Here is a 14,068-nt window from a genome sequence, read left to right as displayed (position 1 = left end):
CATTTTGAGGCCTATGGTGAATAAAGAAATATCTTCACATAAAAACTAGAGAGAAGTTTTCTGAGAAACTTGTTTGTGTTGTGTGCATTCATCTCACAGGGTGAAACTTTCTTTTGATTGAGCAGTTTGGAAACAGTCTTTTTGTAGAATTTGCAAGGGGATATTTCTGAGCAGTTTGAGGAATGTGGTGAAAAAGTAAACATCTTCACATAAAAATTAGACAAAATATTTCTGAGAAACTTCTTTGTGATGTGTCCATTCATCTCACAGAGTTCATACTTTCTTTTGATTGAGCATTTGGAAACAGTCTTTTCCTAGAATACGCAAGGGGATATTCCTGAGCATTTTGAGTCCTACGGTGAATAATGAAATATCTTCACATAAAAACTAGGCAGAAGCATTCAGAGAAACTTCCTTGTGATGTGTGCATTCCACTCACAGAGTTGAACTCTTCTTTTGAATGAGCAGTTTGGAAACAGTATTTTTGTGGGATCTGCAAAGGGATATTTGGGATCCCTTTGAGCATATGGTGAAAAAGGAAATAACTTCACAGAAAAACTAGACAGAAGCTTTCTGAGAAACTTTTTGTGATGTGTGCATTCATCTCACAGAGTTGAACGTTTCCTTTGATTGAGCAGTTTGAAAACAATCTTTTTGTAGAATCTGCAAAGGGATATTTGGGAGCCCGTTGAGTCCTATGTTGAAAAAGGAAACATCTTCACCTTGAAAGTAGACAGAATCTTTCTGAGAAACTACTTTGTGATGTGTGCATTCATCTCATGGAGTTGAACCTATCTTTTGATTGAGCACTTTGGAAACAGTTATTTTCTAGAATCTGGAAAGAGATATTTCTGAGGGGTTCAGGCCAATGGTGAAAAATGAAATATGTTCAACCAAAAAGAAGACAGAAGCTTTCTGAGAAACTTCTTTCTGATGCCTTCATCTCACAGAGTTGAACCTTTCTTTTGATTGAGCGGTTTGGAGACCGTCTTTTTGTAGAATCTGCAAAGGGATATTTTGGAGCCCTTTGAGGCCTATGGTGAAAAAGAAAATATCTTCTCATAAAAACTAGGCAGAAGCTTTCTGGGAAACTTCTTTGTGATGCATGCATTCATTTCACAGAGTTCAAACTTTCTGTTGATTGAGCAGTTTGGAAACTGTCTTTTTATAGAATCTGCAAAGGGATGTTTGGGAGCCCTTTGGGGCCTATGGTGAAAAAGGAAATATCTTCACATAAAAACTAGCCAGAAGCTTTCTGAGAAAATTTGTGATGCCTGAATTTATCCCACAGAGACGAATCTTTCTTTTGATTGAGAAGTTTGGAAACAGTCTTTTTGTAGAATCTGCAAACAGATATTTCTGAGCTGTTTGAGGCCTATGGTAAAAAAGGAAATATTCCCATATAAAAACTAGACAGATGCTTTCTGAGAAACTTCTTTCTGATGTGTGCCTTCATCTCACAGAGTTGAAACTTTCTTTTGCTTGAGCAGTTTGGAAACAGTCTTTTTGAAGAAACTTTAAAGGGATATTTGGGGGCCCCTTGAGGCCTATGCTGAAAAAGGAAATATCTTCACCTAAAAAGCAGACAGAACATTTCTGAGAAACTTCTTTTTGACGTGTGCATTCATCTCACAGAGTTGAAACTTACTTTTGGCTGAGCATTTCTTAAACCGTATTTTTGTAGAATCTGCACAGTGTTATTTCTGAGCGGTTTGAGGTCTATGGTGAAAAAGGAAATACCTTCATATGAAAACAAGACAGAAGCTTTTGTAGAAACTTCTTTGTGAGGTGGGAATTCATCTCAGAGCGTTGAAACTTTCTATTCATTGAGCAGTTTGGAAAGAGCCTTTTTGTAGAATCAGCAAAGGGATATTTGAGGGAGCTTTGAAAAAGGAGATATCTTAACATAAAAACTAGACAGACGCTTTCGGAGAAAGTTCTTTGTGATGCATGCATTCATCTCACACAGTTGAACCTTTCTTTTGATTGAGCAGTTTGCAAACACACTTTTTGTAGAATCTGCAAGTAGATATTTAGAGTGCTTAGCTGCCTAGCATGGAAAAGGAAATATCTTCACATCAAAACTAGACAGAAGCATTCTGAGAAACATCTTTGTGATGTGTGCATTTAACTCACAGAGTTGAAACTTTCTGGTGATGGAGCAGTTTCAAATTAGTCTTTTTGTATTGTCTTCTAATGGATATTTGGAGCGCTTTGAGGCCTATAGTGGAAAAGCAAATATCTTCATATAAGAACTAGACAGAACCATTATGAGAAACTTCTTTGTGATGTGTACATTCATCTCACAGCATTGAACCTTTCTTTTGATTGAGCAGTTTTGAAACACTCTTTTTGCAGAAGCTGCAATTGGATATTTGGAGCCCTTTACAGCCTATAGTGGAAAAGGAAATATCTATAAATAAAAACTAGACAGAAGCATTCTGAGAAACTACTTTTTGATGTGTGCATTCATCTCACAGAGTTGAAACTTTCTTTTGATTGAGCAGTTTTGAAACACTTTTTTTGTGGAATCTGTGAGTGGATATTTGGAGCAATCTGAGACCTCTGGTGGAAAAGGAAATACCTTCACATAAAAATTAGACAGAAGCATTTTGAGAAACTCCTTTATGATGTGCGCATTCAACTAACAGTGTTGAAATTTTCTGTTGATTGAGCAGTTTGGAAATACTCCTTTTGAAGAATGTGCAAGGGAATATTTGGAGCGTTCTGAGGCCTACATTGTAAAAGGAAATATCTTCACATAAAAACTAGACAGAATCATTCTCAGAAACTTCTTTGTGATGTGTGCATTCAGCTCACACAGTTGAAATTTTCTACTGAATGAGCAGTTTGGAAACAGTCTTTTTGTATTATCTGTTAATGGATAATTGGAGTGCTTAGAGGCCTGTAGTGGAAAAGGAAATATCTTCACATTAAAACTAGACAGAAGCATTCTGAGAAACTTCTTTGTGATGTATGCATTCATCCAACAGATATGAACATTTCTTTTGACTGAATGGTTTTGAAACACTCTTTTTGTAGAATCTGCAAGTGGATATTTGGAGCTCTTTGAGGCCTATGGTGGAACAGGAAATATCTTCACATAAAAACTCGACAGAAGCACTCTCAGAAACTTCTCTGTGATGTGTGCATTCATCTCACAGAGTTGAACCTTTCTATTGATTGAGCAGTTTGGAAGTGGTATTTTTGTGTTATATGCTAATGGATATTGGAGTGTTTTGAGGCCAACAGTGGAAAAGGAAATATCTTCACATAAAAACTAGAGAGAACCATCCTGAGAAACTTCTTTGTGATGTGTGCATTCATCTCACAGTGTTGAACCTTTCTTTTGATTGAGCAGTTTTGAAACAATCTTTTTGTGGAATCTGCAAATGGATATTTGGAGCACTCTGAGGCCTAAGGTGGGAAAGGAATTATCTTCACATAAAAACTAGACAGAAGCATTCTGAGAAACTTCCTTATGATGTGTGTATTCAACTCACAGAGTTGAAACTTTCTATTGATTGAGCTGTTTGGAAGCAGTCTTTTTGTGTTACTGCTAATGGATATTTGGAGTGCTTGGAGGCCTATAGTGGAGAAGGAAATATGTTCACACAAAACCTAGACATAAGCTTTCTGAGAAACACGTTTGGGATGTGTGCATTCATCTCTCAGGGAACCTTTCTTTTCATTGAGCACTTTTGAAATACTCTTTTTGTAAAATCTGCAAGTGGATATTTGTAGCACTTTGCAGCCTATACTGGAAAGGGAGATATCTTCTCATAAAAACTAGACTGAAGCAGTCTGAGAAACTTCTTTGTGATGTGTGCATTGAACTCATGGAGTTGAACATTTCTTTTGATATAGCAGTTTTGAAACATTCTTTTTGTAGAATCTTCAAGTGGATAGTTGGAGCGCTTTGAGGCCTATGGTGGAAAAGGAAATATCTTCACATAAAAACTAAACAGAAGCATTCTCCAAAACTTCTATGTGATATGTGCATTCAACTCACAGAGTTGAACTTCCTTTTGATAGAACAGTTTTGAAACACTCTTTTTGTAGAATCTGCAAATGGGTATTTCGCTCCCTTTGAGGCCTATGGTGAAAAAGGAAATATCTTGACATAAAAACTAGACACAAGCATTCTGAGAAACTTCTTTGTGATGTGTGCATTCAACCTACAGAGTGGAACCTTTCTTTTGATAGAGCAGTTTTGAAACAATCTTTTTGTAGAATCTGCAAGTGGATATTTGGTTTCTTTGAGGCATATGTTGGAAAACGAAATTGAACCTTTATTTTGATAGAGCAGTCTTGAAACCCTCTTTTTGTAGAGTCTGCAAGTGGATATTTAGAGTGCATTGTGGGCAATAGTAGAAAAGGAAATATCTTCACATAAAAATTAGACAGAAGCATTCTGAGAGAATTCTTTCTGACGTGTTTATTTATCTCACCGAGTTCAATTATTCCTTTTATTGAGCAGTTTTGAAACACTCTTTTTGTTGAATCTGCAAGTGGATATTTGGAGCGCTCTGAGGCCTATGGTGAAAAAAGAAATATCTTCACATAAAAACTAGGCAGAAGCATTCTGAGAAACTTCCTTATGATGTGTGCATTCAACTCAGAGTTGAAACTTTCTATTGATTGAGCTGTTTGGAAGCAGTCTTTTTGTGTTACTGCTAATGGATATTTGGAGCGCTTTGAGAACTATAGTGGAAAAGGAAATATTCTTCACATAAAAACTAGACAGAAGCATTCACCGAAACTTCTTTGTGATGTGTGCATTCAACTCACAGAGTTGAACTTTTCTTTTGATAGAGCAGTTATGAAACACTCTTTTTGTGGAATCTGCAAGTGCATATTTGGAGCGCTTTGAGGTCTATGGTGGAAAAGGAAATATGTTCACATAAAAACTAGACAGAAGAATTCTCAGAAACTTCTTTGGGTTGTGTGCATTCAGCTCACAGCTTTGAACCTTTCTTTTGATAGAGCAGTTTTGAAACACTCTATTTGTAGAATCTGCAAGTGGATATTTGGAGTGCTTGAAGGCCTATGGTGGAAAAGGAAATTTCTTCACGTAAAAACTAGACAGAAGCATTCTCCGAAACTTCTTTGTGATATGTGCATTCAACTCACAGAGTTGAACCTTTCTTTTGAGAGAGCAGTTTTGAAATACTCTTTTTGTAGAATCTGCAAGAGGGTATTTGGAGCACTTTGTGGCTTATTCTGGAGAAGGAAATATCCTTACATAAAAATCAGAGAGAAGCATTCTGAGGAACTTCTTTGTGATATGTGCATTGATCTCACAGAGATGAACCTTTCTTTTGATTGAGCAGTTTTGAAACACTCTTTTTGAAGAATCTGCTAGTGTATATTTGGAGCGCTTTGAGGCTTATGGTGGCAAAGGAAATATCTTCACATAAAAACTAGACAGAAGCATTCTGAGAAACTTCTTGCTGATGTGTGCATTCAACTCACAGAGTTGAACATTTCTATTCACTGAGCAGTTTGTAAACCATCTTTTTGTATTATGTGCTAAAGGATATTTGAGTGCTTTGAGGCCAATAATATAAAATGAAATATCTTCACATAAAAATTAGACAGAAGCATTCTTAGAAAATTCTTTGTGATGCCTGCATTCATCTCACAGATTTGAACATTCTTTTGATTGAGCAGTTTTGAAACACTCTTTTTGCAGTATCTGCAAGTGGATATTTCAAGCGCTTTGTGTTCCATAGTCAAAAAGGAAATATCTTCACATAAAAACTAGAAAGAAGCATTTTGAGAAACTTCTTTGTGATAAGTGCATTCATCTCACAGTGCTGAACCTTTCTTTTGATTGAACAGCTTTTAAACAATGTTTTTGTGGAATCTTCAAGTGGATATTTGGAGCGCTCTGAGGCCTATGTTGGAAAAGGAAATATCTTCACATAAAAACTAGACAGAAGCATTCTGAAAAAATTCTTTGTGATGTGTGCATTCAACTCACAGATTTGAACTTTCTTTTTATTTAGCATTTGGAAACTCTCTTTTTGTATTTTATGCTAATGGATATTTGGAGCGCTTTGAGGCCTATAATAGAAAAGGAAATATCTTCACTTAAAACTAGACAGAAGCATTGTGAGGCAGTTCTTTGCAATGTGTGCATTCATTTCTCAGAGTTGAAGCTTTCTTTTGATTGAGCAATTTTAAAACACTTTTTTTGTGGAATCTGCAATTGGATACCTGTAGTGCTTTGCAGATTATAGTGAAAAGGGAAATATCTTCACATAAAAACAGAAATATTCAGAGAAACTTCTTTGCGATGTGGACATTCAACTCACTGAGCTGAATATTTCTATTGGTTGAGCAGTGTTTAAACAGTCTTTTTGTATTATCTGCTAATGGATATTTGGAGCGCTTTGAGGCCTGTAGTGGAAAAGGACATATCTTCACTTAAAAACTAGACAGATGCATTCTGAGAAACGTTTTTGTGATGTGTGCATTCATATCATGGAGTTGAACCTTTCTTTTGATTGAGCAGTTTTGAAATGCTCTTTTTGTAGAATCTGCAAGTGGATATTTGGAACGCTCTGGCCTATGGTGGAAAAGGAAATATCTTCACATAAAAACTAGACAGAAGCATTCTCCAAAACTTCTTTGTGATGTGTGCATTCAACTCACAGAGTTGAATCTTTCTATTAATTGAGCAGTTTGGAAACAGACTTTTTGTATTATCTGCTAATTGATATTTGTGGCTCTTTGCAGCCTGTTGTGGAAAAGGAAATATCTTCACATAAAAACTAGACAGAAGCATTCTGAGAAACTTCTTTGTGATGTGTGCATTCATCTCACAGAATTGAACCTTTCTTCTCATTGAGCAGTTTTGAAACACTCTTTTTGTAGAATCTGCAAGTGGATAAATGGAGCTGTCTGAAGCATATGGTGGAAAAGGAAATATCTTCACATAAAAACTAGACAGAACTTAAAGTATAATAATAATAAAATGAAAAAAGAAAGAAAAAGAACTAATGAACAAATTCAGCATGGTTGCAGAATACAAAATCATAGAAAAACCAGTTGTATTTCAATATACAGCAATAAAATATATGAAAAAGAAATCACATTTACTATAGCTACAATAAAATAAAATACCCTGAAATAAATTTAGCCAAAGAAATGAAGTATCTCCATAATGAAAACTATGAAACATTGGTAAAGGAAATGGAAGAAGATATTAGTAAATGGAAAGATATCCTGTGCTCATGGATTAGAAGAATTAATATTGTTAAAATGTATATACTATCTAAGCAATCTGCAGATACAATAAAATCCCTATCAAAATCCCAATGACATTCTTCACAGAAAAGCATTCCTAAACTGTGGGGGAAAAAAGTCATTTTAAAGTATTGTATTATTCAGATTATTCAGAAATGGAAATAAGGCAAATATATTTTCTCTGATGTATTGTCTAGCATGTTCTATTTTTCTGAAATTTCATTAATGAGTGTCATCTGTGAAGTTTGACATTAACATCATGTATGAAAATTATTTTAAAATGTATTCCTTATCTTGTGTATATGTATATATTACTTTTACATTTTTGCTTTTGATTCTAAGACAAACTTATTTTAACAGAGTCATACAAATTAGTAGATGAAAAAATAATCTCAAAAAACAAAAATGTTATTATAAATGAACCTTTCAACATTACTTAAGAATAAGTACCAATTTTTTGCTATGAAGATGACTATCCATCAGATTATTCTATGTTATCTCTGCTATGACTGAGACTTCAATAATTAGGTCTTCTGAAAAATAGATTTGCAGGGGAATGTAACAGGTTTCAGAATTTTTCACTTAAAATTTAATCTTAAACTGAACATTTAACCTTAAGAAAAATTAGATCTCAGAACTTTATCTCACTTGAAATCATCTCAAATAAAAAAAAGAATAAAGGAAAAAAGCAAAAATGAGCTGCTGATACAGGGAAAATTTTGCTGCCACGAAATCAGTTCCACGGGATCAGTCTGCCTGAGTCTCATCTTGACTTCACTCATAATAAAGGTGTGTAAATCAATGCTTAAAAAATAAATAAAATAAAACTAGACAGAAGTATTCTGAGAAACTACTTTGTGAAGTGTGCATTCAACTCACAGAGCTGAAACTTTCTATTGATTGAGCAGTTTGGAAACAGTCTTTTTTATTATCTGCTAATAGATATCTGGAGCGCTTTGAGGCCTGTAGTGGAAAACGAAATATCTTCCCATAAAAACTAGACAGAAGATATCTGAGAAACTTCTTTGTGATGTGTGCATTCATCTCACAGAGTTGAACCTTTCTTTTGATTGAGCAGTTTTGAAACACTCTTTTTGTAGAATCTGCAAGTGGATATTTGGAGCACTTTGTGGCCTATAGTAGCAACTGAAATATCTTCACAAAAAAACTAGAGAGAAGCATTCTGAGAAACTACCTTGTGATGTGTGCAATCAGATCACAGAGTTGAACTTTTCCATTAAATGAGCAGTTTGGAAACAGTCTTTTTGTATTATCTGCTAATGGATATTTGGAGCGCTTTGAGGCCTATAGTGGAAAAGGAAATATCTCCACATAAAAACTAGATGGAAGCATTATGAGAAACTTATTTCTGGTGTGTGCATTCATCTCACAGAGTTGAAACTTTCCTTTGATTGAGCAGTTTTGAAACATTCTTTTTGTAAAATCTGCAAGTGGATATTTTGAGCGCTCTGACGCCTATGGTGGAAAGGGAAATATCTTCACATAAAAACTAGACAGAAGCGTTCTGAGAAACTTCTTTGTGATGTGTGCCTTCATCTGACACAGTTTAACCTTTCTTTTGATTGAGCAGTGTTGAAACACTCTTTTTGTAGCATCTGCAAGTGGATATTTGGAGTGGTTTGCAGCCTAGAGTGGAAAAGGAAATATATTCCCATAAAAACTAGACATAAACATTCTGAGAAATTTCTTTATGATGTGTGCATTTGTCTCACAGAGTTGAAACTTTCTTTTTATTGAGCAGTTTTGAAACACTCTTTTTGTAGAATCTGCAAGTGGATATTTGGAGCTCGCTAAGGCTTATGTTGGAAAAGGAATTATCTTCACATAAAAACTAGACAGAAGCATTCTGAGAAAGTTCTTTGTGATGTGTGCATTCAATTCACAGAGTTGAACCTTTCTATTGTTTGAGCAGTTTGGAAAAAGTCTTTTTCTATTTTCTGCTAATGGATGTTTGGAGCGCTTTGGGGCCTATAGTGGAAAAGGAAATATCTTCACATAAAAACTAGACAGAAGCATTCTGAGAAACTTATTTGTGATTTGTGCATTCATCTCACAGAGTTGAACCTTTCTTTTCATTGAGAAGTTTTGAAACAGTCCTTTTGCAGAATCTGCAAGTGGATATATGAAGCGCTCTGAGGCTTATGGTGGAAAAGACAATATCTTCAGAAAAAAAAGAGACGGAAGCATTCTGAGAAACTTCTTTGTGATGTGTGCCTTCAACTCATGGAGTTTAACGTTTCTATTGATTTAGCAGTTTGGAAACAGTCGTTTTGTATTATCTGCTAATGGATATTTGGAGTGCTCTGAGGACTGTGGTGGAAAAGGAAATATCTTCACATCAAAATTTACACAGAAGCATTTTGAGAAACTTCTTTCTAATTTGTGCATTCAACTCACAGCGTTGAACCTATCTTTTGATAGAGCAGTTTTGAAACTCTCTTTTTGTAGAATCTGCCATGGATATTTGGAGCCCTTTGCAGCCTATGGTGGAAAAGGAAATATCTTCATATAAAAACTTCAGAGAAGCATTCTGAGAAACTTCTTTGTGATGTGCGCATTGATCTCACAGCGTTGAACCTCTTTTTTGATAGAGCAGTTTGGAAACACTCTTTTTGAAGAATCTGCAAGTGGATATGTGGAGCGCTTTGAGGCCTATGGTGGAAAAAAATATCTTCACATAAAAACTACACTGAAGCATTCTGAGAAACTTCCTTGTGTTGTGTGCATTCAACTCACATAGGTGAACCTATCTTTTGATAGAGCAGGTTTCAAAATCCCTTTTGTAGAATCTGCAAGTGGATATTTGGAGCCTTTTGTGGCCAATGCAGGAAAAGTGAATATCTTCTCATAAAAACTACACAGGAGGATTCTGAGAAACTTTTTGTGATGTGTGAATTCATGTCAAAGAAGAGTTGAACCTGTCATTTGATGGAGCAGTTTTGAAACACTCTTTTTGTGGAATCTTCAAGCAGATATTTGGAGCACTTGGAGGCCTATTGTGGAAAAGGAAATACTTCCACTTAAAAACTACACAGAAGCACTCTGAGAAACTTCTTTGTGATGTGCCCATTCATCTCACAGAGTTGAACTTTTCTTTTGATTGAGCTTTTTGGAAACACTCTTTTTGTAGAATTTGTAATTGGGTATTTGGAAGGCTTTTTGCCCTTGGTGGAACAGGAAATATCTTCACATAAAAACCACACAGAAGCATTCTCAGAAACTGCTTTGTGATGTGTGCATTCATCTCAAAGCTTTGTACGTTTCTTTTGATAGAGCAGTTTTGATAGACTCTTTTTGAAGAATCCTCAAGAGGACATTTGGAGCACTATGAGGCCAATGGTGGAAAAGGAAATATCTTTGCATAAAAACTACACAGAAGCATTCTGAGAAACTGCTTTATGATGCGTGCATTCAACTCACAGAGTTGAACCTGTCTTTTGATAGAGGAGTTTCCAAACTCTCTTGTGGCAGATGGTGGGAAAAAAAAAATTTCTTCCCATGAAAACTACACAGAAGCATTCTGAGAAACATTTTGTGAGGTGAGCATTAAACTCGCAGGGTTGAATCTATCTTTTGATAGGGCAGTTTTCAAAATCCCTTTTCATAGAATCTGCAAGTGGATATTTAGAGCCCTTTGTGGACAATGGTGGAAAAGGAAATATTTTTCCATAAAAACTACACAGATGCTCTCTGAGAAATTTCTTTGTGATGTGTGCATTCAATTAACACAGTTGAACTTTTCTTTTGATTGAGCAGTTTTGAAACATTCTTTTTGTACAATCTGCAGGTGGATATTTGGAGCGCTTTGAGGCCTATTGTGGAAAAGGAAATATCATCACATAAAAACTAGACAGAAGCATTCTGAGAAACCTCTTTGTGATATGTGCATTCAACTCACAGAGTTGAACCTTTCCTTTCATTGAGCAGTTTGAAACACTGTTTTTGTAGAATCTGCAAGAGGATATTTGGAGCGCTTTGAGCCCTATAGTGGAAAAGGAAATATCTTCAAATAAAAACTAGACAGAAGCATTCTCAGAAGCTGCTTTGTGATGTGTGCATTCAACTCACAGAGTTGAACTTTTCTTTGGAATGACGAATTTTGAAAAACTCTTTTTGTGAAATCTGCAAGTGGATATTTGGAGTGCATTTAGGCCAATTGTGGAAAAGGAAATATCTTCACATAAAAACTAGACAGAAGCATTCTCAGAAACTTCTTTGTGATGTGTGCATTCAATTTACAGAGTTGAAGCTTTCTTTTGATAGAGCAGTTTTTAGACACTCTTTTTGTGGAATCTGCAGTGGATTTTGGAGTTCTTTGAGGCCTATGGTGGAAAAGGAAATATCTTCACATAAAAACTAGTCGGAAGCATTCTCAGAAACTTCTTTGTTAGGTGTGCATTCAACTCACAGAGTTGAAGTTTTCTTTTGATTGAGCAGTTGTGAATTACTCTTTTTGTAGAATTTGCAAGTGGATATTTGGAGCACTTTGAGGCATATGATGAAAAAGGAAATATCATCACATAAAAACAAGAAAGAAGCATTCTCAGGAGCTTCTTTGTGATGTGTGCATTCAATTCGGAGAGTTGAACCTTTCATTTGATAGAGCAGTTTTGAAACACTCTTTTTGTAAAATCTGCAAGTAGATATTTGAAGCGTTTTGAGGTCTATGGTGGAAAAGGAAATATCTTCACAATAAAAACTAGACAGAAGAATTCTCAGAAAGTACTTTGTGATGTGTGCATTCAGCTCACAGACTTGAACCTTTCCATTGATTGAGAACATTTCTAAAAGTCCGTTTGTAGAATCTGCCAGTGGATATTTGGAATACTTTGTGGCCTATGGTGGAAAAGGAAATATCTTCACATAAAAACTAGACAGAGGCATTCTCAGAAACTTCTTGCTGATTTGTGCATTCAAGTCATAGAGATGAACCTTTCCTTTGATTGAGCAGTTTTGAAAGACTCCTTTTGTAGTATCTGCAAGTGGATATTTGGAGCGCTTTCAGTCCTATGGTGGAAAAGGAAATATCTTCACATAAAAACTAGACAGAAGCATTCTCAGAAACTTCTGTGTGATGTGTGTATTCAACTCACAGAGTTGAAACATTGTTTTGATAGAGCAGTTTGGAAACACTCTTTATGTGCAATCTGCAAGTGGATATTTGGAGTGCTTTGAGACCTATGGTGGAAAAGGAAATATCTTCACATGAAAACCAGACAGAAGCATTCTCAGAAACTTATTTGTAATGTGTGCATTCAACTCACAGAGTTGAACCTTTCTTTTGATAGAGCGGTTTAGAAACACTCCTTTTGTAGAAAGTGCAAGTGGATATTGTGGCACTTTGAGGCCTATGGTGGAAAGCAAAATATCTTCACATAAAAACTAGACAGAAGCGTTTTCGGAAACTTCTTTGTCATGTGTGCATTCAAATCACACAGTTGAACCCTTGTTTTGGTAGAGCAGTTTTGAAACACTCTTTCTGTAGAATCTGCAAGTTGATATTTGGAGCACTTTGAAGCCATTCGTGGAAAAGGAAATATCTTCACGTAAAAACTACTCAGAAGCATTCTCAGAAACTACTTTGTGATTTGTGCATTCAACTCACAGAGTTGAACTTTTATTTTGGTATAGCAGCTTTTAAACACTCTTTTTGTACAATGTGCAAGTGGATATTTAGAGCACTTTGGGGCCTATGGTGGAAAAGGAAATATCTTCACATGAAGACTAGACAGAAGCATTCTCAGAAACATCTATGTGATGTCTGCTTTCAACTCACAGAGCTCAACGTTTCTTTTGATAGAGCAGTTTTAAAACACTCTTTTTGTAGAAACTGCAAGTGGATATTTGGAGGGTTTTGAGGCCTATGGTGGAAAAGGAAATATCTTGCCTTAAATACTAGAAAGAGGCATTCTCAGAAACTACTTTGTGATGTGTGCATTCAATTGACAGAGTTGAGCCTTTCTTTTGATTTAGCAGTTTTGAAAAAATCTTTTTGTGGAATCCACAAGTGGATATTTGGAGTGCTTTGAGGCATGTGGTGGAAAGGGACATATCTTCACATAAAAACTAGACTGAAGCATTCTCAGAAATTCCTTGGTGATGTGTGCATTCAACTCACATTGTTAAATCTTTCTTTTGATAGAGCAGTTTTGAAACACTCTTTTTGTAGAATCTGTAAGTGGATATTTGGAGCACTTTGAAGCCTATGGTGGAAAAGGAAATATCTTCACATAAAAACTAGACAGAAGCATTCTCAGAAACTTCTTTGTGATGTGTGCACTCAACACACGGAGTTGAACTTTTCTTTTGATTGAGCAGTTTTGAAACACACTTTTAGTGGAATCTGCAAGTGAATATTTGAAGCGCTGTGAGGCCTATGGTGGAAAAGGAAATATCTTCACATGAAAACTAGACAGAAGCATTCTCACAAACTTCTTTGTGAGGTGTGCATTCAACTCACATTGTTGAACATTTCTTTTCATAGAGCAGTTTTGAAACAGTTTTTTTATAGAACTGGCAAGTTGATATTTTCAGCCCTTTGAGGCCTATGTTGGAAAACGAAATATCTGTACAAAAAACTAGACAGAAGCATTCTCAGAAAGTTCTCTCTGATGTGTGCATTCAACTCACAGAGTTGAACCTTTCTTTTCATAGAGAAGTTTTGAAACATTCTTTTTGTAAGATCTCGAAGTGGATATTTGGAGCACTTGGAGGCCTATGGTGAAAAGGTAATATCTTCACATAAAAATTAGACAGAAGCATTCTCAGAAACTTCTTTGTGATGCGTGCATTC

The sequence above is a fragment of the Pan paniscus genome, chromosome 6 (genome assembly GCF_029289425.2).
Source record: "Pan paniscus chromosome 6, NHGRI_mPanPan1-v2.0_pri, whole genome shotgun sequence".
Taxonomy (NCBI): domain Eukaryota; kingdom Metazoa; phylum Chordata; class Mammalia; order Primates; family Hominidae; genus Pan; species Pan paniscus.
Note: the sequence above shows the minus strand (reverse complement) of the source record.